The sequence below is a fragment of the Sciurus vulgaris genome (assembly GCF_902686455.1).
Source record: "Sciurus vulgaris genome assembly, chromosome: 5".
NCBI classification, from domain to species: domain Eukaryota; kingdom Metazoa; phylum Chordata; class Mammalia; order Rodentia; family Sciuridae; genus Sciurus; species Sciurus vulgaris.
In genome coordinates this window covers 66,417,993-66,445,305 of record NC_136465.1, presented here as the reverse complement: position 1 = coordinate 66,445,305, position 27,313 = coordinate 66,417,993, and the positions used below count along the sequence as shown (strand labels likewise).

At 43.2% G+C, this 27,313-nt stretch overlaps 1 pseudogene across 1 annotated transcript in view; it reads left to right on the top strand.

The window, feature by feature from the left end:
* The window catches only part of LOC306661944 (sodium- and chloride-dependent GABA transporter 2-like), a 37,390-nt pseudogene extending 10,644 nt beyond the window's left edge, over window positions 1-26,746 (top strand). The window contains exons 3-15 of the transcript XR_013766652.1: window positions 4,908-5,042; window positions 7,616-7,756; window positions 11,839-11,927; window positions 12,751-12,882; window positions 13,749-13,884; window positions 19,758-19,861; window positions 21,255-21,379; window positions 22,367-22,492; window positions 22,805-22,929; window positions 23,632-23,734; window positions 24,252-24,352; window positions 25,266-25,436; window positions 25,745-26,746. The product of XR_013766652.1 is annotated as a sodium- and chloride-dependent GABA transporter 2-like (transcript). The remainder of the gene's footprint in view (window positions 1-4,907; window positions 5,043-7,615; window positions 7,757-11,838; window positions 11,928-12,750; window positions 12,883-13,748; window positions 13,885-19,757; window positions 19,862-21,254; window positions 21,380-22,366; window positions 22,493-22,804; window positions 22,930-23,631; window positions 23,735-24,251; window positions 24,353-25,265; window positions 25,437-25,744) is intronic.
* Window positions 26,747-27,313: the final 567 nt, after the last annotated feature.

The window sequence follows — 27,313 nt, the reverse complement described above, 5'->3', positions numbered from 1 at the left end:
ATGATGTTGGTCTTTATTTTCTTTTCTTTTAGTGTTTTTAGTCTGCTTTTGTTATCACAATAATGCTGGTTTCAAAGAATGAGTTGGAAAGCCTCCCCCACCTGCCCCACAATGTTCTAAAACAGTTTATCAATTTTTGTAGAATTGGCATTATTTCTTTGTTTAGAAAATTCAACAGTGAAGTCATTTGGGACTGCAGTTTTCTTCATGTTTTTTATCCCCCCCCCACACACAAAAAAAATCGATTTTTAAAATAGTTATAGAGCAATTCAGATGGTCTCTTTCTTCTTGAGTAAGTTTCGGTAGTTTGCATTTTTCAAGGAATTTGTCTACCTCACCTAAATTGTTGCAGTTATTGGCATAAAGTTGTTCATATATGTTGTTCATATTATCCTTTTAATAACTATAGAATGTGTATTAATGACATGTCTCTCATTCATCAGACTGATAATTTATATCATCTAAGAGTATATAAATTATATTTTCTCAAGGAACCAGCTTTTGGTTTCATTGATTTTCTCTATTGTTTTCTATTTCATTGATTTTCACTATTTCCTTGACTTACATTGGGTTTCATTTGTCCTCATTTTTCTCACTTCTTAAGGTGGAAGCTGAGGTAATTGATTTGAACTTTGTCTTCTTTTATAGTAATAGTCATCTAATACTATACATTTCTCTGTAAATACTACTTTAGCAGCATCCACAAATTTGGATATGTTGTATTTTATTTCATTTCACTCAAGATACTTTCTAATTTCTCTTTTTTTATTTGATCCTTGTGTTATTTAGAAGGGTGTTACCCAATTTCTAAATATGTGGGAAGTTTCCAAGGTCTTTATCTCATTGATTTCTAATTTTGTCAGAGAACATATTTTGTATGATTTGAATCCTTTTTACCTTGTTGAAATTTGTTTTGTGGACCAGGATATAGTTTATTTTAGTAAATATTTCATGTACACTTGAAAATAATTTATATTCTACTGTTGTTGGTTAGAATGTTCTGTAAATGTTATGTAAGTCAAGTTGGTTGATACAGTTTTCAATTCATTTTATTCATATTGATTTTCTGTCATCTTGTCCTATAAACTATTGATAGGCAGATATTATATTAAAAAAATCTTTGACTTTGATGAGTAATTTTTTTTTTTTTTTTTTGGTGGTGTTGGGGATTGAACCCAGGGCCTTATGCTTGCAAGGCAAGCACTCTACCAACTGAGCTATCTCCACAGCCCTTAATGAGTAATTTATTTATCCTTGCAGTTCTATTAGTAGTTGCTTCATGTATTTTAAAGTTCTGTTTTTAGGAGAATATGAGTTTAAGATATGATGTCTTCTTGATGAATTGACTCCTTTGTCATTACCGAAATGGCCTTCTTTATACTTTGTTCTGAATTTGCTTCATGTGATAATTAAGGTAAACATTCCATCTTCCTTTTGATTATTATTAGCATGAATATCTTCTTTTTTTAGGGTGGGTGCTGGGAATTTAACCCAGGGTTTTTTACAATACTGAGCCACCTCCCCACCCTTTTTTACTTTGAGGCGGGGTCTTAATAAATTGAGACTGGTCTTGAACTTGCAGTCTTCCTGAGTTGCTCGGATTACAGGCTTGAGCCAACACACCTCATGATAAATCTTTTTATATTCTTTAAAAAAAAAAAAAAAAAAAAATATATATATATATATATATATATACTTTTATTTTTAACCTTTAAATGTCTTTTTTATTTGAAGTACATTTCTTTTAGGGAGCAAATAGTTGAGTCTTGGTAGTTGTTTTTTTTTTTTTTTTTTTGTAAATCAATCCAACCATCTCTTTTAACTGTGATATTTAGACCATTATATTTAATACATTTATCTACATGATTAGGTTTAAATCCATCATCTTGTACATGTTTTGCATTTGTCCTATTCATTCTTCTTTGTTCTCCTGTCTTCTTTGGATTAATTGAATTTTTAAATTATTCCATTATTAGCTTTTTCCTTTGCTGGCTTATAAGTCAGAATTCTTTGTTGTATTACTTTAGTGGTTACTTTAGACTTTGTAGTATACATCTTTAACATCACAGTTTATCTTCAAGTGATATTGTACCAATTTGTATATAAGAACTTTATACTACAATTAAATTTCTATCCTCTTGACCTTTGTGCTCTTGTTACACATTTTATTTTTCCACTTGTTATAAACTCATTCCATTGTTGTTATTTTGTTTAACTAGTCAACTATCTTTTAAAGAGATTTGAATAATAAGAAAACAAGTCTTATATGTTTACTCACAAAGTTACTGTTTCTAAAATTCTTCATTCCTTTGTGGGTGTGTATTTCTTTCTGGCATTATCATTTCCCTCTGCCTGAAGGAAATTCTTTAACATTTCTTGTAGTATGGGCCTGCTGGTGATGGATTCTTTCAGGTTTTGCAAGTCTTAAACAGCTTTTATTTCACTTTCCTTTTTGAACAGTATTTTTGTTGGTATAGAATTCCAGGTCGACCCCCGCCACCTGCCACCAGTCGTTACTTTAACAAATGTGCTCCTCTATTACTTGTTTGCATTGTTTTCAATGATCAATTTGTTGCTATCCTTGCCTTTATTTGTCTGAACATATGTATCTTTTTCTTCTAGTTACTTTAAAAGATTTTTCCCTTAAAATCTCTTATCACTGTTTAAATAATGTGATTATGATGTGCCTTGGTTTATGTTGCTTCATGTTTCTTCTCTTGGTGTTTGTGAGCTTCTTGCATCTATATACTTTTTCACCAAATTCGAAAAATTCTGTCTTTATTTCTTCAAACCTTTTCTGACACTTCTTCCCTTTTGCTTCCATTACAGGCTCTAACTACAAGTATATTAGTCTTTTTAAAGTTGTCCCACAGCTCACTGACACCTGATCTTTAAAAAAAAAAAAAAAAAAAAACTCTCATTTTTCTCTGTGTTTTATTTTGGATAGTTTTTGCTATGCTTCAAACCATTAATTTTCTTTTCATTCATTCTTTTTTTTTTTTTTTTTTTTTTTGAGACAGAGTCTTGCTGTATTGACCAAGCTGACTTTGAATGCCTGAGTTCAAGCAACCCTCTTGCCTCAGCCTCCTAAGTAGCTAGGATTACAGGTGCATCTGGAAAACAAACTAATCTTTTCTCCAATTTATTATTATTATTATTTTCTGCTGGGGATCAAACCTAGAACTTTACCCATGATAAACACTGAGCCACATCCCCAGATTGCAGCTCCTCCACTAATCTTTTCTTTTACTATACCTACCCAGTATACTTTTTATTTCATATGTTGTAGTTTTACTTGGGTCTTTTAAAATATCTTTCATTTCTTTAACTTTTAAAAAACATATGCAGTAGTTATAAGTTTTATGTATGTATGTATTTATTTATTTGGTACTGTGGATTGAACCAGGGATGCTTAGCCTTTAAGCTATATCCCTAGCCCTTTATATATTTGTTTTGAGATAGGGTCTTGCTAAGTTACTCAGCTTCACTAAATTGCTGCCCCAGCCTTCCAAGTTGCTGGGATTACAGGTGTGCATTACTACATCTGGCATGATAAATTTTAAAATGCCATCATCTGCTAATTCTAACACCTGCTTAAATTATGGATCAGGTTAAATTGATCAATTTATCTACTTATAGATAATCAATTGATTTATCTACTTGTTATGAGTAATGTTTCTTACTTCTTTGCTCTGCAGCAAAGAAACTGGATTCCAGGCCTGGTGAAATTTTTGCTTTATTGGTTGCTAAACATAAAACTAGTCTACAGATATTCCTGAATTCTTTTGAGACCAGAGAAACCTCTTGATCCTTTTGAATCTTGCTTTTAAGATTGTTAGGTAGGTCTGAGAGTTTTGTTCAGTCCAAGGCTAATTATTCCCCATGACTGAGAAAATGGTCTTCTGCATACTCTATTAATACCAGGTGATTCTTGAGATTATTCAGCATGGCTGGGGAGAATAGGTACCATATCAGCAACATTACTTTTAACTTTTTTTTTTGGTACCGAAAATTGAACCCAGGGGCACTTAAAACACTGAGGTATATCCCCAGCCCTTTTTTGTACTTTATTTAGAGACGGAGTATCACTGAGTTTCTTAGGGCCTTGCTAAGTTGATGAAGCTATTTTTAACCTCGAGATCCTCCTGCCTCAGCCTCCTGAACTGCTGGGATTACAGGCATGCACCACCTTGCCCGGCACTTTTAACCTTTTTGAATAGTTCTTTCCCTTGTCTCAGTTAGTGTCTTCACACATATGTTCTGACCAGGACTGAGTTAAGGGCTTGAGAGGACCCCGTGAAGATATCTGGGTTTCCTTCTCTGTGCACCCTTTTCTGGTATTCTTTCCTGTGAACTTCCCTATTCATTTTGGCAGCAGATGTAGGTTCATAGTGAAAAAAAAAAAAAAAAAAAACACAAAAAACAAAAAACAGCATTTCTGATATTCATAGTTGGTCTCAGTCAGTGGTAATGAAAACAGAAGCAGAAAGATTACTAAAGAGGAATCTGAGTTCAGCCTGCTTAAAGCCCCTACCTGACCTTAAGAACAATATTTTTTTGAAAAGAATTATAGACTGTGGGCTGTGCTAATACTCCTGGTTATTTGTTATTCAGTGAACTCTTTATTATTGCCTCAAGTTACATTAGGGAGTGATTGGTGTTTAGCAGAGTACAGATATAGATTGAAAGCACACAGTGAAAAAGGCCTGGACATGGCAGGTCCTAAGTACTTGGTGATTCTTGATTCCTGTGGTGGTTGTGGACATCTAGACAGATGTCTCCTGCAGTGTGTATGCTCCTAACCCCCAGGATTATGACTGGCAATGTGGGGTGGTAGGAGGAGGACATATATGTGGATCATGAAGAGGATATTGACAGATAATGAATAGCCTGTTTTCTTCCCACAGGTGCCTTCTTCATCCCCTACCTCATCTTCCTCTTTACCTGTGGCATTCCTGTCTTCCTCTTGGAGACAGCACTGGGTCAGTACACTAGCCAGGGAGGTATCACAGCCTGGAGGAAGATCTGTCCCATCTTTGAGGGTGAGTGACTCTGTGCCTGATTCCCAAGTATCTTCTCTAGTTGGTTATAAACCTTATTTGGGATGACTGAGTAAAGAGCAACAGTTTTGGGATTAAGATAAACACATGTTAGACCTTTGTTTGTGGACTGAACACTGAACTGGTCACCTGATCCATCAGAGGATGAGGAAAAAATTGGGATAAGATGCAGCAAAGGCTTTAGGTTAAATGAGTGCAGTTATTTTAGCTATGTGTATTTTAAATATATAACAATAATTATATTTTAAAAATATAGCCATGATTTTGTTCTTTTAATTAATTAAATTAATTAATTAAAAAAGACATTTAATTAATTAAAAACATTTAAAAAGAATTTTAAATAAGAAAAATTCTTAAAGTAATAGTTCTATAATCTTGACATAATAACTTTAAAATTTAGGATGTTTTGTGCTGGGTATGGTGATGCACACATGTAATTCCAGTGGCTCAGAAGCTGAGGCAGGAGGATTAAAAGTTTTTGAGGCCAGCCTTAGCAACTTAGTGAGACCCTGCCTCAAAATGAAAAATAAAAAGGGCTGGGGATATGACTCAGTGGTTAAGTGCCCCTGGGTTCAATCCTTGGTACCAAAAAAAAAAAAAAAAAAAAAAAAGGTGTGTTTTATTATTTTTCTCTCTGTATAGGATTTTCTTTAAGTTTTTATTTTGAAATGATTATACATTCACAGGAAGTTACAAAAATAGTACTAAGGGGTTTGTGTACCCTTCATTCAGTTTCCCTTGATGTAATAATAGCAAAATCTGGACACTGACATTGGTACTATCCAGATATTGATATTGATATTGATATTAGTACTATCCTTATCCAGATTCCAGCAGTTTTCCACACCTTCTTTTGTGTATGTTTGTGTAATTTTATCACACACGTAGGTTTATGTAACCACCATCAAGACATCCACTGTTCTATCAACACAGTGGTCTCTATGCTGCCCACTTATGACCACACTTACCCATTCTCTAACTTCTGGCTTCCCCTGTTCTGTTCTCTTTCTCTGTAATTTGGTAATTTTGAGACCATCATGTGAATGGGCTCATGCAGTATGTGATCTTGTGTCTGGCTTTGTCACTAAGCATGATGCCCTTTAAAACCCTGGATCATGTAGGTTGTTCTGTGCATCCATAGTGTTTTTCCTTTTCATTGCTGAGTGGTATTCCTTGGTATGGATGTATCACAGTTTGTTTAACCATTCATTTGCTGAGAAGCATTTGGGTTGTTTTCAGTTTTGTGGCTTTATTTCAAATTTCCTTTCTCTTTCTATATAATTTATAATTTATTAACATGGAATGTGCACAACGTATGTTCTCTTCAGTTCATTTTATTTTCTATTTTTTAAAAAATCAAGCTTCTGGGTTTTAAAAAAATTTTTTAGTTGTTGATAAACCTTTATTTATATGCAGTGCTAAGAAACAAACCCAGTGCCTCACACGTGCTAGGCAAGTGCTCTATCACTGAGATACAACCCCAGCCCTTAGGTTGATATTTCTTGATAAGATTTATTAAATTGTTCTAGGAAAATGTTAACCGAGAGTGTCACTAGATGTGAATAGACATCTTTGTCTATATCTTGAACAACCCTTAATTTTATCAGTGGTTCCCAAACTGGGATCAGTTGAGCACCTTTGACATATCCTGTGGCCTGTGCCCAATCCTAGAGGTTGTGATTTAAATGGTCTGAGGTCTATCCTGGGCTTGGAATTTTGTAAATATTCCAAGGTCATTCTAATATACAGACAAGTATGGAAACCACCGTGTTAACATCTTTTGTAAAAACTTGCAATAAGGTTGTAGCTGTAGAATTAATGTTTCATTTTATACACCTGTAATTATTAGAAAGAATGAACATATTTTAAAAGTATTCATTCACTATTTGTATTTCTCCTTATGTAAAATGTATTTTCCTGCATTTAACTTGTGCTTTTATTTTTCAGAAACATCAGAATAATTCTGGGGAACAATAACTATTAGTATCATGAAGTTAGTCTTACACATTTTAAAACTAACTAATTTCATGAACTTTGAGAATGTGATGAAATTGACCAGACATGGTGGCACAAGCCTGTAATCTCAGTGACTCAAGAGATTGAGGCAAAAGGATCACAAGTTTGATGCTAGCCTGCGCAACTTATTGAAAGCCTGTCTCAAAATAAAATTAGAAAGGGCTGGGAATGTAGCTCAGTGATAGAGCCCTTGTCTGTCATGCTCAATGCTCTGGGTTCAATCCTTAAAACAGGAAAAAAAAGAAAAAAAAAAAAAAAACAACCCAAAAAATGATGGAAGATGAAATGAAAGGGCATAGGAAGCATGCCTACTGCAGCAGAAGACAGGAGAAAAGTCCTGGTCTGCCCTGGAGGGCTGTTGGAGTCCAGAAATTTCATTTTGGGGCTGGAGTGGTAGAGTTGGGCCTGGAGTCTTCACTGCATCACTTTCTGCTTTAGGGGACTGACAGTGGAGTGCAAGCTCTTTCCTATACAGTGGTGGGTGGTATGTGAAGAATCTGGGTACCATCCCCATCCTAATCTGCAGATCCTATTTCCAGGTATTGGCTATGCCTCCCAGATGATTGTCATCCTCCTTAACATCTATTATATCATTGTCCTGGCCTGGGCCCTCTTCTACCTCTTCAGCAGCTTCACCACCGACCTCCCCTGGGGAAGCTGCCACCATGAATGGAATACAGGTAAGGTCACCACTGTAGTGTCCCCTTCTTTCTCCTGCTCTCCACATCCACCAACGATGGGATTGTCCCAATATCTCAGGCAACCCAATCCTCAGTCTTAACTCAGGACTCACAGAACTCAGTCAAATAGATCATGGAAAACTCACATCAAAAGTAATGCAAGGGCTTCATTCGTTAGGAATGAAGGAAAGGGAGGGGGGATGGGAATGGGAAAGACAGTAGAATGAATCGGACATAATTTTCCTATGTTCATATATGGAACACATGACCCGTATAACTCCATATCACATACAACCACAAGAATGGTTAGTTATAGTCCATGTATGTATGATATGTCAAAATACATTCTACTCTCATGTGTAACTAAAAAGAACAAATAAAAAATTAAAAAATAAAAAGAATAAGCACATGGGGCTGAGGTTGTAGCTCAGTGGTAGAGCACTTGCCTAGTATAGGCAATGTAGTCCCAACACTGCCTATATAAATAAATAAATAAATAAATAAATAAATAAGATTTACCAGCATCACAAGAAAAATGTCATAGGCTTTAAAAAATAAATTCATGTATTCAATTAATGTATTATGCAAATAGAACTGACTTCTTTAAAATATAATTTAGCCATTTATTTATTTCAATGTGAAATACAGTTTGATGTATGTGTCTATTATTTGTTAATTTATTTATTTTTCATGTCTTCTTTTTGATACTACTTCAAACTTATAATTTATTTGGGCTTAACTAGGGAATGAGCTGTTTTGTAGGTCACCAATAAAATTTATACTAGCAATTAACTCCTGTGCTTCCAACACAATGTGAGCCACCTATGCCAATAGAATCACTGAATCTGATATATTAAAAATAACAGCAACAACAAAAATCTAGGTTAAGAATGTCCAAAGGAATTGTCTGTGAGGATGAAAGTATTCTCCACACTGTTCAATACAATAGCAAAATTACATGTGTCTATCCAGCATCTAAAATGGGCCCAGTACATTTGAGGAATAGAATTTTTAAATTTTACTTAATTTTAATTTAAATACCTATGTGAACTAGTGCTACCCTTTTGGAGAGCACAGATGGGGAGCATGTTGACATTGCTCTGCTTGGTTTCTTGTCACACACCATGCTTTGATTGTCCAAATATTTTCAGGACTTGTCCATGAGACCTCTCCTTTTGAAATGGGAATGGCATTTTGTTAGTCAGCTTTTCATCACTGTGACAGAATACCTGAGAAAAACAACCTAAAACTTTGGGCACATGGTTCAGAGGTTTCAGTTTGTGGTTGGCTGGTTCCGTTGCTTCAGTCCTGAGGTGAAGCAGAACATCAATGAGAAGGGCATGGTAGAGGAAAAAATGCTCAGCTCTTGGTAGCCAGGAAGCAGAGAAAGGGTGAGGAAGGTGCAGGAACAAGATATAGACACCCAGGGCATACCCCCAGAAACCTACTTCCTCCAACCAGGCCCAGCCTCCTAAAGTTTCTATCACCTCCCAAGAGTCCATTCAGCTATGAATACCTCAATGAATTAACCCGCTGATGAGATCAGAGCCCTCATGATCCAATCACCTCCCCAAAAGCCCCACTTCTTTTTGACATTGCTGCACTGGGGACCAAGACTTCAACACATGAGCCTTTAGGGGACATTCCAGGTCCAAACCATAACAGACAGTCAATTCTTTCTTGTGCAGATAAGTTATTCAGTGAGAACTGGAGTTTAAATTCTTTACTTGCCAAGGAAAAACATTTGCAGGGTTTAGTATGGTATTTTTCATTGACTTATGATCTTGCCCCTGCCTTCCCCCCCGCACCAGTGCTGAGGATTGAACCCAGGGTCTTGCACATGGTAAGCAAGTGTCTACCATGGAGTTACACCCCCAGTCTCACCATTACCATTCTCATACTTCACACTTCCTTTCTAGGCAGTTCCTTGCCCATCTCTTCCACACCTTTATTTTACTATCATTTGTCTATTGAGAAGTCAAATTGTGGGTGCCTCCCTGACACTCCAAGATTGCATTAGACTCCTCTCAGATGTATTTGGTGGTATGTGTACTGAGCCCTGGCCCTACTGTGGTACTTACCTCATTTTTTGTGTTTCGTGGCTTGATTTTTCCACTAGTCCACAAGATTGCAAGGCAGAAAATACTCTATCTCTATAGCCCTTTGTGTCTAGCACAGCTGGCTAGCTTTCAAGAAAGATTTGTTGAAAGCAAGGTTTAAAAATCTTTTTCATTCTACTATTTCCTTTTCTTTTTTGTGTGTCTTTGTACACTGAATCACCCTTGACAACCAACTTGTCAGATAGTAACCATTTCATCCAGATTCCAGCAGAGTGCCTCTTGAAAAAAATTTGGTGAAATTTTGGTGGCTAAGAGCTTTTGTTTCAGAACATTAGTAAGCCTATCCATCTTTGGGGTCTCTGAGATAATTCTGAGGCAAACTGAATACCTGGATCTTTTGTTTTCAGACATATTTTTTGTCCCCTCTCTTAATGGGTCTGGTTTCACCCAGAGCCTGGCCTCTTGAATGGCATAGGCCATCCTGTTGAAATAATGCTTTTCTTCAAGGAGAATGATATGGTGTAGTGGAGAGAGCCTTCCACAGGCAATCAGTCTTTCAGCTCTATTCTAAGCACTGGGGATATGGTAATGTATTTCCTAGAACTGTCATTCTAGTGGGGGGAGATAGACCATGAACAAAATAAGTAAATCATATATATTATGATAGAAATATATATATATATATATATATATTATATATATATATATTCTGTTAGAAGAAATGCTATGGAGAAAAATAAAACAGGGAGTGGGATTGGGATTTTAGGGGTCAGGGATTTTAAATAGGGCAATCAGGAAAGGCCTTACTGAGGTTGCACTTTAATTTGAAGGAGGAGAGGGAATAAGCTGTTAAGATTGGACAACCACTCTAGTTAGTGGGGCAGTAAATACAAAGGCTTTGCAGTGCACAGTGCCCAAAACATACAGGTAGGAACCTGGGGCCAGTGTGACTGAAACAGGGGGAGTGGAAGTGGGAGATGAGGTCAGAGATGTTGAGGGACAGAGGAAGAGGGCCTTAAAGTCTGCTGAAGGAGTTTGTTTTTTTCTCTGAGTGGGATGGATACCCATTGGAGGGTTTGAGATGAGGTTTAACATAATCATCTTGGCTGCTGTATGGAGATGTTATAAGGCAAACGAAGGTAGAAGCCAACTAGGAGCTCTGAAATTGATGGTGACCTGTACCGGGTGGTAGTGGAGATAACAAGAAGGATCAGAGTCTAGGTATTTAAAGGTAGAACCTAGACAGTTTGTTTACCTTGATTCCAGCCCACATTTGATCATTTATGAATCCTCACAGGCAATTTCTAAGAAGATTCATTTTATTCATATGTACAATGGGGAAAACAGTATCTGTCTTAATAATTTCCTGGGATTATTATACTGATAAAATATTAAAAAGAATGCCAACTCTCTATGTGAAACTCCAAAGTGACATACAAATAATAAGAGCCACAATTTATTGAGCACTTTAGATTTTTATTTTCATTTAATCCCCCTATCAATCCTACAAGAGGGACATGAATGTCTACATTTTAGAGATCAGGGGAGTGACACTTAGAGCATAGAGCTGTCACTTGTACAGGTCACACAGCAGATACCCAGAGCATCAGGATGCAAGCCAGAGCTTTCTGAGCTCCTGGTACCTGAACTCTTGTCCTCTGTGCTATATTACTTTCTAGAAGGCATTCATACCATTCCTCAAAGGCTGTGACTTTACACAGGATTGACTTCCTGGGAATGAGTGTATATTCTGAAGCAGTTGGCATGCAGAGCATCTTTCCTAATGCTTTCTGATCATGCTTTATGGAGAATATCCATGCAAAACATTTATAAGCCAATAGTAAATGTGTGTGGGAAAGGTGAGGTGGGTTTTTGAGGATGAGGAGTTCTGTAGAACTGTAACTCAGTTATTTCCAGATACCTCACTTTCATTCTCCTAAAATGCCTTCTCATTCTCCTCTAGTTTGCCAAATGTTGGCTGACAACCTTTCTCTTTCTTCCTTCCCTGGGACCCACGGGTAGAGAACTGTGTGGAGTTCCAGAAGACCAATGGATCCCTGAATGTGACCACCGAGAATGCCACCGTCCCCTGTCATCGAGTTCTGGAGTAAGTGGGAGGCCATTTCCCCATGTGAACATGGGAGGTGTATTCCACAGAAGGGTAGAGGGTACAGTAATCAGTGGACAGCAGGGGAAGAGTTCTTCTTCCTGGTCCTGTCACCTAGATGGCCTTTTCTGTCTTGGGGTCTGTATTTGTCGTTATTGCGAACTGGTTTCAGAAATAAGAATTCTGCAATTCTTCTCAGGCTGTGCTGGCCCTTCCCTCCAGTCAGAGAGGGTACATGCATATGTGTTCATTCTACTAACCACCCTCCTCTCTTTGACTGCTGTGTGTTGCCTCGTATCCAGCCCATTCCCCATAATTGTTGATATTCATCGGGTGTGATCCCTGATATCAAACAGCCTAAAATCCTGGTTGAGAAATGCATGGCTCATACCTCTTTCCTTGTGTTAAATTAGTACTCAGGAGCAAACTTCCACAGGCACAGTTTCTATTTGCCACCCTTTATATCTAGCTACATCTCCAGGCAAAGGAGAGCCTCATGATCCTAGTAAGAGAGTTGACCGACCTTTAGACAGAGCCTGGAGGCAGGGGCTCTGCAAGACCCACAGGAACAAAACTGAGAATCAGGGCTGGGGTGCAGCTCAGTGGTGAAGTGCTTGACTACATATGTAGGCCTTGGGTTCCACCATGAACCCCTGAAAAAAAAGAAAAAGAAAAAGGAGGAAAGAAGGAGGGAGGAAGAGTGAAGGAAGAAAAGGAAGGAAGGAAAGAGAAGGAAGCGGGGGAGATAGAGAGAAAGAGAGAAAAGAGAGAGAGAGATCTGAGGCTGACATATGAAGTGGAACTAAGACTCACCCTTCTCTCTTCAGGAGGCGGGTCCTGAGATCTCCGATGGTATCCAGCACCTGGTGGCCCTGCGCGGGAGTTGGTTTTATGTCTCCTGCTCGCATGGGTCATCTGCTACTTCTGCAATCTGGAAGGGAGTCAAGTCCACAGGCAAGGTCTGTGTTAGATAGCTTGCCCTCCCCCATCCTGGGACTTCCGTGCCCTAGTCTGGGAACTGTCACCCAAGAGTGGCCCTCTGTTTGTGGTCTAGTCTGGGACAGGAAGGAATGAACCCAGCAAAGGTTTTTATGTGCTTTCCTTCCTTGATTCTGTGTCTCTTCTGGAATCAATACCATGTAATTCTGGGAAAATGAAACAGGAGAAACAAAGGCAGAAATATACCCTCCAGAGGAGTTTCATCTTGGAATTTCCATGTGTGTGAGCACAGGGCATACTAAACACAGTTCATGTGCTTCTTGCTTCATATATAACAGTTCTGTGGTAATAAATTTGATTGGAATATTCACCTCCAAATGTTCTCAACCAATTCAAGAATTTGGTGGTCTTTTTCGTCCTACAGCATCCAAGGTGCTAGAGGGTATGCTGAGCTGGGACTCTTGCCCTGGAGGTTCAACAAGGCTTCCTCCCTAATTTGGCTGCCTGGTTTGTGCTAAGCTCGTAAACTCTTGTGAGGAAGAGATCACATGTTACAGATCTTTTCATACCTGACAACCCTTGCATATTCCAAGCACTCTTGTGGAAGTATGCCTAAATTCATTCAGTCACTTGAAACTATTTTACTGAATATGTGCTGGGGAGGGGCAAATGCTTAAACTGGAGGGAGGAGTGCGGGGAGGGAGGTAGCACCTTAGGCTTCAGGGAGATGGAACTGAACAGCTGCACAGTTGAAGGAGGGAGCAGGAGAGGAACTCCTATGCCCTTTTTGGTGGGGTGGGAGCTCCTGCTCCTGTCCTGCTGCTGAGTCTTGGGGCCCCTCCTTCTTAACTTACAAGTTCCTTGTCACTCATCTGCCCTTGACTAGGTGGTGTAACTTCACAGCCACATTCCCTTACCTCATGCTGGTCGTCCTGTTAATTCGAGGGGTGACACTGCCTGGGGCAGCCCAAGAATTCAGTTTTATCTGTATCCCAACCTCACACGTCTGTTGGGATCCCCAGGTAAGAAAGCCACAGATAGGGGGCTCTGGAAGCTTTGTTCTTGGTGGAGTCCCTGCTCCTGAACCCAGTCCCAGGGCATCCCTGGAGATGGTGGGGTGCACCCCTTCCTTCTGAACATCTGTTAGCAGTGGTCTGTGTTACAGGTATCTGACACTGCCCCTTCTTGGTCCACATCTTCCAGGGAACCCAGGGGGCCTGAAGCCTAGCTATATTTCTCAGGTACTTCAATATGTCAGTCACCGAACAACTTTCTCATGAGCTATGCCCCTTTCCTCATGTCTACGCAGTTTTCTCATGTTTGCATTTTCTCTCCCAATTTCCTTCTCCCACTTCCTCTCTCTATTGCTTGTCCCTCAGCCTATCACCATCCAGTGCCTGCCTTCCACCCACATGACCCTTTCCCAGTTCCTCAGTCCCTCCTGACACCAGCTGAGTTGTGTTAAGTTCCTGTGAGTTGTCTGGAACCTCTGGGTCTGTTTTTTCCTCCCCTCCTGTTCTTCCTTCATTGTCCACACTCCTCCAGAGACAACCAGTTTTCATATTGCTTTCACAGGGAGGGGGCTGTGCTGCTGTTTGCAGATTGGTGGATGTGTAAAGCAGGCCTGAGTAGAAAGCCCCTGTCCCTGACAGGGTGGTTTGAATTTTGCCTCCTCTTGGCAGGCCATTTTGAAAGCTGGCAAAGCCATGGGAGCATGGTAAGCTCCACCACCAGAACCTCCCAGATTGGTTGTTACTCCAGGTTCAGTGCCATGTCTCTCCTCTGCTCTGCCTCCTTAGCACAGAGTGGGGGTATATATGTATATTCAGAGATGGCTCCTCTTGATTGTCCAAGGCTCCCTGTGACTGTGCAAGGGTTCCCAAGAGACTCAGAGGGCAGATGACTCTCAAGGGCTTACAAGACTATTCGCTTGGCCTTCCAGACCTTTCAAATAGTACAGGCACCAGCACAGTCACTGAATCACTGGAGGTGGAGTGAGAGACAAGGGGCTCCAGAGTTCTTTCTCAAGCCCCAGGAACTTGGTTCCTCAGAAGCAATAGCTCCCCTTGGGAGAATTTGGGTGATCCACAAGCTAAAACACCCTCAATCTCCTAGCCTCCCCTGACAGAGTTGTGAGCTTTCCTCATTGACTTCTCCTGGAACTGCTGTGTTTCTAAGAAGCAGCTAGATGACCAGCCCTACTCAGAACTCTCCCCACAGAATTGAATAATCTTGGTTCTGGATATTTCTCAATGGTCTTCCAGTAGGATGTGACCTTATCCTTCTGCTCTTCCATTTCATTTATCCTTCCTTCCTTCCTTCCTTCCTTCCTTCCTCCTTCCTTCCTTCCTTCCTTCCTTCCTTCCTTCCTTCCTTCCTTCCTTCCTTCCTTCCTTCCGTCAGTCTTTTTTTCAACAGTGTGTCACTAAATTGTGGCCTTAACTTGCAATCCTGCTTCAACCTCCCCAGTCACTAGGATTACAGGTGTATTCTGGCTTCTTCCATTTCTTACACATTATAGAAATGCAGACTGCTATTTCCTCATTTCTGTGCAGGCTGCAATCCAGTCGTGGAGCCAAACTATAGAGACAGAGGGGTTGAAGTTAAAGGATCCTCAGAGATCATCTAATGCAGCCTCCTCATCGCATAAATGAATAAACTGTGAATCCAGGGCAAAAGTAGCAGGCAATGCAAAGGTGTATTTTGTTTCCTGAATCATAAGCCCTTTTGATTTATATGAAACCAAGGGCTGTGATGGAGAGTAGGTATCAAGCAGGAGGTTGTGGGTGCAGTAGATTTGAGGGAAGACTTTGAAGACCACGTGAAGAGTCTGGTGTGGGTTTGCCATGCAAGAGGAAGCATTGTGGTTTCTAGAGCAGTAGAGCTGTGAACCAGTGGCTAAAACTCAGCTTTCCTTGCAGATAGGGCTGGGTTAAGAGGAAGGGGAACTAGGCAGGGAGATATTCAGGTAGACTGAAAGAGAAAAAGGAAAGAGGGGTCCAGTATTTATAGCTTTGTCCTGTTCAGCTATTTATAGTTAACAAGTGGTGAGGGCTTACTATGAACCTGGCACTGGTAAGAGGTTTACATGCATTATTTCAGCTAATCCTCACAACAGATCAATGAGGTATCTCCATTTTACAGATAAAGAAATTGAGGCCTAGAGGGCTTAAAGGATTTTTGATCTTCACACCTGCAACTGGAATCAGGTCTGAATAATGATAAATCCCACATACTTTGGTGATCTCCTCTTGAAGCAAGGACCCTATCTGCTCATCTTTGTTTTTCTCACAAGCTCACTCATTCAGCAAAAATGTGTTAAGCATCTATTATGTGTCAGGGCTGTTCTAAGTACGGTGTTTGGTGTATAATAGCTTCCAGCCAACATGAAAGTGGGCCAGGTAGCCTTCAACTCTGAGAATTAACAAGGCCATGTGCCTGTGTCTGGGTTACTATAGGGAATAAGACTTATTTTAATCTGCACTTTGGATACCATCCTTCTAACCCCAGCCAACTGAAGGCTGTGCAGGGAGCATATGTCTTCCAAGTGCTTTGAGGCTGTAGGTGGGGGGACCTGTTTCAAGAGCAGCCTGGTCCTGGTCCCATGCTGAAGCCAGGCCTTTGTCATCAGTGAGCAGACCAGCACCTGCAGGGTGGGATGCCCTGCCAGATCCCTAATTGAATCTATTTGGCACTCTGCAGGAAGTGTGATGATTCCAACTGGCACTTGCCTGGCACTTGAGAAAGGTGCAAAATCCCTGTTAGCCAACACAAAGACCAAAGACATTTCTCTCTGCCAAGCACGGAGGCTGGGGGCCTGGAGCCAGGCAGAGTCAATGCTGTGTTCCTCTTGTTTCCGCCTTTTCTCTGCCAGGCTTGCTGTGCATTGGGGGAGTTGCTGCCTTTCCTGGTCTCCAGGGCTCCTCCCTTTTACACTGAATGGCCCCTGGGGGTTCCCATGCAATGTATGTTTCATTTAAGTGGCACGTTTCTTTCCTCATCCTGACTTTCATTCTTCTGAACTTTGGTAGATGGATGAGGGCAGGGGGAGGGAAGTAGAGTGTCCAAAGAGCCCTGTTGAACCTTTTAAATTCCTGTGTTAAGTAATTTTGATGAAGGGTTTGTCTAGGGAGAAGGTTGAAACATGGATCAGAACTAGTTTTATTTAGCATAGAACCCTGAAATTAATAACTTCTCATTATCACTGAGAGGCGAGTTGCTCTGTAAAATAGTAGCAACCATGAACAGCAGCAAAAGCTTGCATGAGTGCTTGACAAAATTTAATCTTCACACCAACCCTGTGAGTCAGAGGTTAGCATCATTTTATAAAAAACACACTTAGAAAACTCAAGATTCTTGCCTAGAACCACAAAACTAGCGTGTGAGGGAGTTTGGGTTTCCTCCCAAATAGTCTTTTGGAGTCTACTGTCTTAATCACGTGATAGATCTTTTCCAAAGGATATGAACTATTTGAAAGTTTTAAAGACTGTTTTCTAAGCTGGGTGTAGTAGTGTATGCCTGTAATCCCAGCTACTCAAGAGGCTGAGGGAGGAGGACTGCAAGTTCAAGGCCAGCCTCAGCAATTTAGCACAGCTCTAAGCAGCTTAGTAAGACCCTGTCTAAAATAAAATAAATAAATAAATAAATCAAGGGCTGGGGATGTGGCTCAATGGGTAAGCACCCCGGAGTTCAATCCCCAGTACCAAATTAAAAAAATAAATAAATAAGGCCGTTTTCTAAAGAAGGGGATAGGAAACTAATGTTTATTTATGTGTTAAACATTTTGTACACATTATTTGTTATATTTATACCCACTTTTCTGATGAGAAAAGGGAGATTCTGAGAGGTTAAGTAACTCTTAATCACACAACCAGTAATTAATAGAGTTGGGAATTAAAGCTGAATCCATCTGACCATGCTTTTCTATTTCACACTAGGATAGATAGTTCATAATCCTGGGGGGGCAGGACTTAAGGTTGAAAACATCTTTACTGGATCTTCTAAGGTTTCTCTGTCTTCTCTCGGTGAACAGCCTCATTCGTCCAAATTCCAACAAGCGTTTTTCAATCTTTTTTTTTTCTTGATCTGTCTTCTGCCTCAGACAAAGACACACCAGAGTTTTGTTCTGGAAACTGGGGCTCCTGCATGGGCAGAAGGGAGTAGGTCACCTGTGTGGGGAACAGAACAGTTTGCTCTGTGTGTTTCCTTCATCTTCCTTCTGACCCCATTCAGATCTCCCACCCCAGCAGGTTCGTCAAGCGGTGGCTGTGTGGAGAGCTGGGCTTGCCAACCCCCCAGTGAGAGGTCTTTGGTCAAAGGCAACAGAACGCTGCAACCTCCTGCAGGTTTCTCTGTTCTCATTAATCTCTCTTCCCAACTCATTCTCAGCCTGCCCCCTCCACCTCCCACCCCTGCTGGGTGAGGTGAACCACCAAGTCACGCTTTCCCTTATTATTTCTTTTGTGCTTCTTGCATGATCTCCTTTCCTTGGTGGCAACTCCTGCCTCAGGGAACACCAGGGATGGGATTCCCAGTGAGTAAAGGGACAGAAGATGGGAGACATTCTCGCCTTTCCTCTATCTTTCTGTGCTTGATCCCCATTCCTGCAGAAATGAACGTGTAACAAGAGGAGTGTCCTGGGTGTGTCCCTGATGCCAGTTCTCAGGGCTATAGGGCTGTGATCCCACACCTGGCTGCTGTTCATTAGGACCACCAGGAAGCTTTGAAAATGGTACAGTTTCTGGGTTCTCCTCCAGTCCTCAAGATTCTGTCTCAATTGGGGGTGCTGACTGAGGAATCTGGGATTCTGGGGTAGTTTGTCTGCCTATGGGACCCCGAGACCTTACATTGTAGAGGAAAATGGGCACTTGGGTATGACTGAGTGTGATAAGGGAGAGCAAGGTGGAGGTGATGGTTAAAGGGCAGGGAGAGAGGCAGGGAAAGGGACTGTGGAGCATTGGTGTATGGTGGAGCATTGGTGTATGGGGAAATTGTAGGCTGCTTAGTGGAGAGAAACCATGGGGGCTGGAGGATTTGGGGGTCCTGAGTGGGCTAGACCGAAGGCATAGATAGGACTGTCCAGTGCCCCTTCTGTAAGGACACCTGCCTGGGCAATGTCTGTACCACAGCTTGGTGTTCTCTGGTGGTGCACTGTCCGCTGAAGGCAGAATCCTCTGGAGTCACAGGACCCCATGTCCTGCAGCTCTGAAGAGTTGCTTACTCCTGTTGCCTTGGTATTCTTTCTCTTTGGGATGTTATTCTAGCTGTTAGATCTAAATCACAACATGCAAGGTGGGGTCAGCCAGCTGCAATAACAATAGCAATAACTGCCTAGGCTTAGCTGGAGAGGTATTTTCCATACGCATTTCTGTTCCTCTAGACTTCTTGTGAGTGGAAGATCATTCTCCCCGTTTTTAAACAGAGGATTCTGAGACAGGAGGAGCAAAGCTACATGCTCGAGGTAGCCCTGATGTCCAGGACACACATCCCTAGGTAGCCTGCACCTGGATCCCTTCCCTGCTGGTCACAATGCTATGAGAACCTGGAATAGGAGAAAGTGGGGAAGAACCTAGGCTTTGTTTCCCATGATAGAACACTTGACCCCAGACCTGGCTTTGCTCTAGAGCTTTGCCCTGCCCCGCCATGACTTCCACCACAGGTCCTCTGGTCTTGTCCTTTCAATTCCTGTTCCATACTGATGATTCTCAGGACACTCCATTCAGGGGCCCGGGATGAGAGCCATTGGGTCTGTAGGAGTGGCAGAGCGTGCCTGCAGTGGCTTAGAGCAGGTTCTCACTATCTCTAGGCAGCACCTGGTTCATGTCTGTGTCCTCCCTTGGAGGCCCAGTGGCCTGGCTCTCCTGGAGTTCAGTTTTCTTGCCTTTTACCTTTGCAGGTATGGATGGACGCGGGCACCCAGATCTTCTTCTCCTTTGCCATCTGTCTGGGCTGCCTCACAGCCCTGGGCAGCTATAACAAGTATCACAACAACTGCTACAGGTGATTGGGAGAGTGGGACCTGAAACACATACCCGCATTCCTGCTCTCTCCCTAGCCATGCTAGACCAGGGGTGAGCCGCATCAGCTCCTGCATTTGCCCTGTCTGTACCCCCATTTTTCAACACTGCAGGGCTGTGGAGAACTTTAGGATATAGAGAGAGATTGCTTCTGAAAAAGGTGAAATAGCAGAGGGAGACCAAAGGAGGGACCCAGCTACCTGGCTGATTCATAGGTCAGTGGGATCTGGAGTTACAGTTAAGCAAGACTGAGAAGCATTGTCATACATTGGAGCCCTGGTCTTGCCTGCTTGATTTGCCCCAGCAGACACTGAATCAATACCCATTTTCACTTCATCTCTTAGGTATTTTTCCCATAGGCCCCTCCCTAACTTTATGTCCTTTCCCCAATGTTCCTTCCTGGATACCTGGTTCATGCTCAGAGAATTTAAGCCAATTTTAGTTTAGTTGTAATATAGCAAAAAAACACTCCTATAATGCATTTCAAAATCAAACCTAAATGCCTAAGAATTATTTGTTTTTTTGGAATAATCCATGTGCATGTCAGAAGGAATTATATCAGAGTGGCAATACCTCCAGAAGTGTGGTAGCAATACAGGGAGGGGAGGCTGCATGGCAGTTGGTAATATTTTGATTTACATTTACTTCCTTAGAGCATCATTCTTTTAGGACAACATGTTAGTTAGCTTTTATTGCTGTGACAAATACCTGAGAAAAACAACTTAGATGAGGAAAGATTATTTTGGTTTGTGGTTTCAGAGGTTTCAGTTGGTGGTTTGCAGCCTCCATTGCTTTGTGTCTGAGGTGAGGCAGAACATCATGGCAAGGGGGCACTGAGCAGAGGAAAGCTGTCGCTCATGGCAGCCAGGAAGCAGAGAAAGTGGGAGTGTGGGGTGAGAGGAATTACCAGGGACAAGCTATAGCCCCCAAGGGTATACCCCCAGTGACCTACTTCCTCCAACCATGCCTCATTTGCCTATAGTTTCCATCACCACCCTGTTGTCCATTCAGCTATTAATGGATCCACTGATGAGGTCAGAGCCCTCAAGATGCAGTCACTTCCCCCAAACCCCTCCTTTGAACATTGCTGCACGGGGGACCAAGGCTTTAATACATGATTCTTTGGGGAATACTTCATATCCAAATGATAGCAGACCACCTTGACTACATTTGAGCTGAGCTGGGGGTGGGGGCGGTGAAGGGGGTGAGGGTGTCATCTGAATTCAGTTAGGGACCCTGCCCCTGGCCTCTGTGAAGGTGTCAGGGTGTCTGCCAGGAGGGGCTGTACTTCCCTGGAGTTCTTGTTGCAGATTGAGATGTTGGTAGCCCCTTTCTGACCTGGCCTGTTTCCTCCTTCTGCCACCTGCCCCACACAGGGACTGCATCGCCCTCTGCTTCCTCAACAGTGGCACCAGTTTTGTGGCCGGGTTTGCCATCTTCTCCATCCTGGGCTTCATGTCTCAGGAGCAGGGGGTGCCTATTTCTGAGGTTGCTGAGTCAGGTGAGTGTTGCTGGGAAGCGTTAAGGGCACTGAATTCTGTGAGCCTGGTTTGAAACTTTGGCAAAGTGATGGCTAAAAAGTTTCAGATTTGGGAGCATTTTGGATTTTAGATATTCAAATTAGGGATATTCAACTGGTCAAGCTTATGTAAATATTCTAAAATCCAAAGCACTTCTGGTTCCTAGTATTTCATGTAAGGAATGCTCAACCTGCATATGTCAAGCACTGTGTGGGGCATTTGCATGAAGTATGTGATGTAAACCTGCGAGGCAGGTACCAGTACTATCCCTGGTACACCAGTATGGGAACTGACACTTGAAGAAGCAGATGATGGTCCAAGATCATGGTGGTACTTTTTATTTTTCAGAGCAAGTTTCCTATGGACAAACTGGGCTCTGGCATATGAATTTGTTCTTGTCATTTGAGTCAACTGAGAACAACCTTCATGTATTTGAGAGGATGTGTATAAATGGTATTCTAAAATTAATGCCAATTTACTCACTCACTCTACAGAGTGAGAGGCCCTGGGCCAAATCTAGCTCTAGAGGTGTTTTCTTTGGTACCATCTGCTTCATAAACACACTGTGATTGCCCTCAGCTGGACCATGATTGCTCCTGTTCTCATCAGGCCCTACCTACAACTTCCTCTTATTTTACAGTGAATTAGCTTCACAAATTTATGTGGCCTGCTGGCTCCTGAACTCATTCCAAGTTTGAAACCTCTGGTTGGGGACAGTAGATCTGTAGGCTCATTGCCCTTTTAGAAAAAGTCCTTTATATAGGGTCTCTAGGTTCTATTCTTGCTAGCTAGAATGCAGTGGGTGGTGCTCTGGAAATTCAGGGACCAGGTAGAGGTTTGGCTGGCTTGTCCTGGGCCAGGACAGTGGTGATGATGGTAACTTTGGGGGTAAAGTTGCCTCCAGCTCTCTTTTTGGGAAGCCCTGGGACACAGAGGCCTGGAGCTTTGTTGCTCTGCTTTTGTTGTAGGCCCTGGCTTGGCCTTCATCGCCTACCCTCGGGCTGTGGTGATGCTGCCCTTCTCTCCCCTCTGGGCCTGCTGTTTCTTCTTCATGGTCGTTCTTCTGGGACTAGATAGCCAGGTATCAAGAGGTGGTCACTCAGAGCCTGAGAGATGAATGGGTATGTGGGGGCTGGGGCAGGGGGCACAGAGAGAATGAAGTTGAGCTTTATTCCCCAAAGGACCTTAAAATAGTTGGGGACTTGGTGAATACCAGAAGTGGACCCAGAGGAGCTTTAGGGTGGGTCCACACCTGACCATACAAAGAGCGCAGCTCTGGACACTGGAGACAGGGAAGCTGGCAGGACCAACCCTAGGAATAAGAAGCCAGAGTTGGCTGACAGGCTTATGGTGGGAGCTCTCCTTCCCTCCAATTCTTTTGCCCTCTCATCCAGTTTTGTGCGTAGAAAGCCTGGTGACGGCGCTGGTGGACATGTACCCCCGGATGTTCCGCAAGAAGAACCGGAGGGAGATCCTCATCCTTGCAGTGTCTGTCATCTCCTTCCTTGTTGGGCTGGTCATGCTCACAGAGGTGAGGGTCTGGAAGGCTGGAGGGGGGGAACCTATGAGGAGGAGGAGCCAAGAGGACAACTGCTTCTGTCAGGTGGGGCATGCTGCTGTAGTTCCAGGTAACAGGGAAGGCCTTCTGGGAGTCAGGGCACCTCTTCACCCCCTATCTATCTTCCAACCTCAGAAAGGATGGCTGAGGGGTAACTTGGCTCCATGGTAAGTGAAGATGTATGGAAAGGATGGTTGGGTAATTGTGGACTGGGAAGAGCTGCCTCTCCAGCAAGATGGTATGATTTTCCAGGTCCTTGAACCAAGTTCAGTGAAGGACCTCAAAGGGAGAAGGGAGCCCTGGGATGGGTGCATTCTGATTAATGTCTTGGGGTGAAGGAGGGCAACAGAGCTTGTCAGTTTGACAATACTAGACAACCCATATCCTGATTCTTTCTCAAAAAAGTATACATCATGCCTTAGGCTTCTGAATTAATCCCTAAATGTCCTCAGGGACAACCTAACAATAGCTGTGTGATTTCGTCTGTCTTCCACCTGAAAACAATGATAAAAAACAATTATTGTCCATATCCACCTAGTGCTTTACAGTTTATATATTGTATTTCCTCTTATCTCTTGTGATCCTCACCAATGCTGCTCTGTGCTCCAAAGGTGTGAGGCTGAGGGGTATGGGGGTAAGTCCATTATTTCCTCTGAATAATCTCCTCCTTTCCAGGGTGGCATGTACGTGTTTCAGCTCTTTGACTACTATGCAGCTAGTGGCATTTGCCTGCTGTTCGTGGCCATCTTTGAGTCTCTCTGTGTGGCTTGGGTTTATGGTGAGTGACTTTTCCCCCTGGGTCCCAACTCCATCTCCAGTGCTCTCCTCCACCCCAGGGACCTTAGACAAAAGGGAGACATTTATTGCTCACACCATCTTTTCCCAAACTCCACCCTACCTGACCTCAAAAATTCTCATTCCTAAGTGCTACCATTGGAAGGGCCTTGCCTACACACCTGTCATAGATCACTTCAGGTGGGTCCACATCCTGTCTTATCCCAGCCCTTTTGTCTTTTTTTTTTTTTTTTTAATGGTGCTGAGGATTGAACCTGGGACCTTATGCATACAAGGCAAGCACTCTATCAACTGAGCTGTCTCCCCAGCCCCTTTACATCTTTTAACAATCTTAATAATCAGGAATTGTCACCTTTCCCTAAGCCAAGTTCTACTGGCTGCTACCATAATATCTTTTATTTATTGGTCCATGACCATCCTAGTCTGTGGCCCCTTTCCTAACTCTTCAGATGCTGGAGAATGCCCTTTCTCCCCCTTCCTTCTTCTCTTCTCGGTGGTAGGAGCCAGGCGCTTCTATGACAACATTGAAGATATGATTGGGTACAGGCCATGGCCTCTTATCAAATATTGTTGGCTCTTTTTCACACCAGCTGTGTGCATGGTAAGGTAGTCCTCAAGGGGTAAAGACAGATGAAGGGAGGGAGAGATGGTGGTGGCTGCAGGGTGGAGGTCATTAGCTCTTGAGTGGACTTTTCCTAGGAGTTGACAATCACCTTAGATTTTCACTTCTTTTCCTGTTGGAGCCTAGAAAACTACAGCAAGATAGATTCTTCCTTTCCATTTCACAGAGGGATAAACTGAGGTCCAGGCTGTCAGACGGTTTGACCTACAGCCAAGTGTGAGTCTAAAGTCACAGGTGGAACTGAAGCCCAAGAGTTGGGCTGCTCAGAATAATGCTGATAACCATAGCAGTCATAATAGCAGCAGTTGTAGAGCTCTTATTTTGTGCCCGCCACAAAGTGCTTCACACAAGAACCCCACCAACCATGATACTCATTTTACAGATGAAACTGAAGTTAAAGGGTGAAGCAACTTACTCAAACCAGAAAGTCATAGAGGGATAGGATTCAAACCCAGGCAACCTGACTCCAGAGTTTAAGCCTTAAACCATGATGTGGTGCTCCCTCTGGCTTCCTTTGCTTCTGTCAGCAGTTGCCAGAGCCCGCATTGTGTGCACAATATAAATGAGGAAAGGGGAGAAGGAGGCATGATCACTACCAGGAAGTACTCACAGCCCAAACTCCTGAGTGGGAGATGTAAACACCCTAAAGCACCCAGCAGGCACAATCACATCCTAAAGGCGCCCAGGGACACAGGGACCCTGGAGTGACAGAAGTGTGCCCTGGAAATACAGATTTGGGGTGTGGATTTTGAGCAGAATGTGGGTGGAGATAGGAGACTAGTCCAGATAAGCCTGGATGCAAATCCTACCAGGCCAGCTGTTGGGGGAGGGGGATGAGAGCTGAAGGCACTGCCTCCCCTGTAATCCTCTTTCTCTTTCTCTCCTTCCCCAGGCCACCTTCCTGTTCTCCCTGATCAAGTATACGCCCCTGACCTACAACAAGAAGTACACATACCCATGGTGGGGTGATGCCCTGGGCTGGCTCCTGGCTCTGTCCTCCATGGTGTGCATTCCTGCCTGGAGCTTCTACAAACTCAGCACCCTGAAGGGCCCCTTCAGAGAGGTATGGAGGAATGCAGCCAGGGGTAGTTGCCTTGGTGGGTGAGGTAGGCCCATGGATGATGGTGGGCTGGTGCTAGGGCAGGAGCTGGTACACAGAAGGTTCAGCAAGTCTGGTGTGGGTGTCAGGGAGGGACAAAGTGAGTGCTTAGCAGTCTCAGAAAAGAACTGGTTAACTGCAAGCCCTGGGCTGTGATTATAGGCCTGGGACCTGGAGTCAAGTTTATTGGGCTGCAGGCAGACTTTGATAAGGGGTGCTGGCAGACAGCCCCTGACTCTACCATGCGACAGCTACCTTCACTGTCCTTGCAGAGAATCCGCCAGCTCGCATGCCCAGCTGAGGACCTGCCCCAACGGAACCAAGAAGGAGCCCCTGCCCTTGCCACACACACAACATCACTTCTCAAACTCACAGAACTGGAGTCTCACTGCTAGGGGGCGGACTCTCACAGTTGGTGCCTGTGAGCTTGGGTGTGGGGCCAACTGCAGGGGCAGAGGGCAAATGCAGCCCCTCTATTCTTCTCTGCTCCCCACCTGGGGCAGACAAGACAAAAGGGGATATTTGGGAATTTGCCAAAAATATCTGAAATAAACTTCAGAATCTGCCTTCTGAACTGGGGGGCTTCCACTCCAACTTCCCTGCTCCAGGGGTGGTCTGAACAGATGTGAGATGCCAGTATCAAGAGGACCCCTTTGAGACAGCCTGGGAAGCTGGGTGAGGGCTGGCGGGAGTGAGAGCATGGCTGGCCTCTGGCACTCCTACCCTTCATTCCATTAAATTCATCTTCCCACTGACTCTTGTGGTTCTGTCTGGTTTCTGCCTCTGCCTTGTGCCTTGGCCACCTTCCTCCTTTGAAGTTGTGGCTGTGGGACCCTTGCTCTTCCTCACCTTGCCTTCCCTCAGCGAGTTTTCCTTGTGAACCATGTAGCAGAAGGTATTGCTGTGGTGGGAGGGTGACAGGGCCAAGCCACAACCCTCCATCATCAGACATTTGGACCAGAGGAACCAGCCACACCTCTCCCTGTGCTTCCTTTCCCCTCTTCCTTTGCTGGGCAGAATAAAAAGGATAAAAAGGAGATGGAGGGAAGGATGGAGAAGCCCCGAGCCCTGGGCACTAACTAGAGGAGAGTAAAAGCCTAGTTGCAGCTGCTTTTTGCCTGAATTCCCCTTGTTGTGCCCTTACCTGTCCCTGCACTTAGTCAGCACCCAAGGCCTGGTGCTGGAGACGTTAAGAGAAGACCAGCAGACCTTGTCATTGCCCGTGGGAGGAGGAGGGTAAGGAGAGCTTTGGCAGAGGAGGGCACTACTTCATTTCTGCCAGCAGAGGGACCCCACCGCCCCAGGATCGCCTTGCTCCTTTTATGTTTCCAAGAGTATGCGATATTAGATGGCCACAAGGGAGTGGCCCTGCCATGACCTCCACTTCACTGTCAGGGCCTAAGCTGTAGAGATGAGTCCCTAGGATTAGGCTGCAAAGAGGGCCCAGGTGGAAAGCAAAGTCCTTCCCAGTCAACAGGCCTGCCCTGTCTCAGGAAGTTCCCTGGGTTCGCTATCCTTCCCTCTGAGGGGTTGTGTGGAGCTCAGATTGCTGCTGTGTGTCTGTGGAAGCAACTGCATTTCTCCATGCCTGTAAGCTTGAGTCTGCCTGTGCCCACTCACTCCTCTGATCATATGATGCTGTTTGGAATGAGCGTCCCTTGACTCTCAGAGCTGCCATCTGAAGATGCCCAGGGTTCCTGGGTGGTTTTCTTAGGTTTTTTTTTTTTTTTTTTCTCATGTCTGTTTGTGGGGGAATGCACTGAAATATTTCTAGTCTTCAAGTTTTGCTTTCTTGATGTTGAAAGACTATAAAAATTAATAATAGCCGCCCTCTGGTGTGT